The following is an 896-nucleotide window of genomic DNA, read 5'->3' on the forward strand; positions in this document are numbered from 1 at the left end:
GTTCAACCTCGTGTTGTCTAATTACGTTCTACTCTGTTGTCTGACCTTGGTTGTACTCATCTCGTCTTCTCTTTCCTGTCTGTTCACGGATCTGCTCGTACTCTCTCGTCTCCAGCTGCTGAAGCATCTGAGTCTGCTTCCTCGTTCATTTGCTACTGTTCTTTTGCTCTCTCTCTATGCTGTCCTTTTGTATGCTGAACTTCGCCCAAGTCATGTATTTATATTCTGATGAAATATTCCTATGCTTTTGCCTTCCACCTGTATCTGAAATTATGTATACCCTTGTCTCCAGTCATAATATACTTTATATATCTATAGATGCATTCCCTAGGGACGTGTGAATATATATTCTTTAGGATGTGTGTTTATTTTTTCTGATTTTATGTATATGTTTGAATATTTTGATGGGTGCACCGAAACTGTGTGAAAGCCGAGTTTATGTGTTGTTGATGCGTGCTTGTGATGCCTCTTAACGTCTAGAGGAAAACGTTGCATATCTTCATTTTCGAGATGAGTTTTATGTGGCGATTGAAATGCCATGGCCCTGCATGGCCACGGCTTGCCAGCGCATGTAGTACCTGTTGTTAGCATCTTCGCCCCATCGCCTGCTTTGTGTGTGTGGCTCTTTCTCCTTCTCCCCCCTCCCCCACCTTCCTTCTCCCATCGACGCGGATCCCTCCTTGCAAGATGTTTCCTCACGCCCCCGCCACCTCGCGAGACTTTGCACGGCTCTCGTTTGAACCCATTCTGTCTTTATGAATATTCAGCATCACAGTTAAAGTGGTACTTCAAGTGTTTTTGCTTCCATTCTTTCCCACTAGGTTTGTTAACGTATTTTTTTTTTCTGTTAAAAAACAAGACACCCTGCATGTACAACATCTCGTCACTGTTTCAGT

Source organism: Penaeus monodon, chromosome 24, assembly GCF_015228065.2.
Source record: "Penaeus monodon isolate SGIC_2016 chromosome 24, NSTDA_Pmon_1, whole genome shotgun sequence".
NCBI classification, from domain to species: Eukaryota; Metazoa; Arthropoda; class Malacostraca; order Decapoda; family Penaeidae; genus Penaeus; species Penaeus monodon.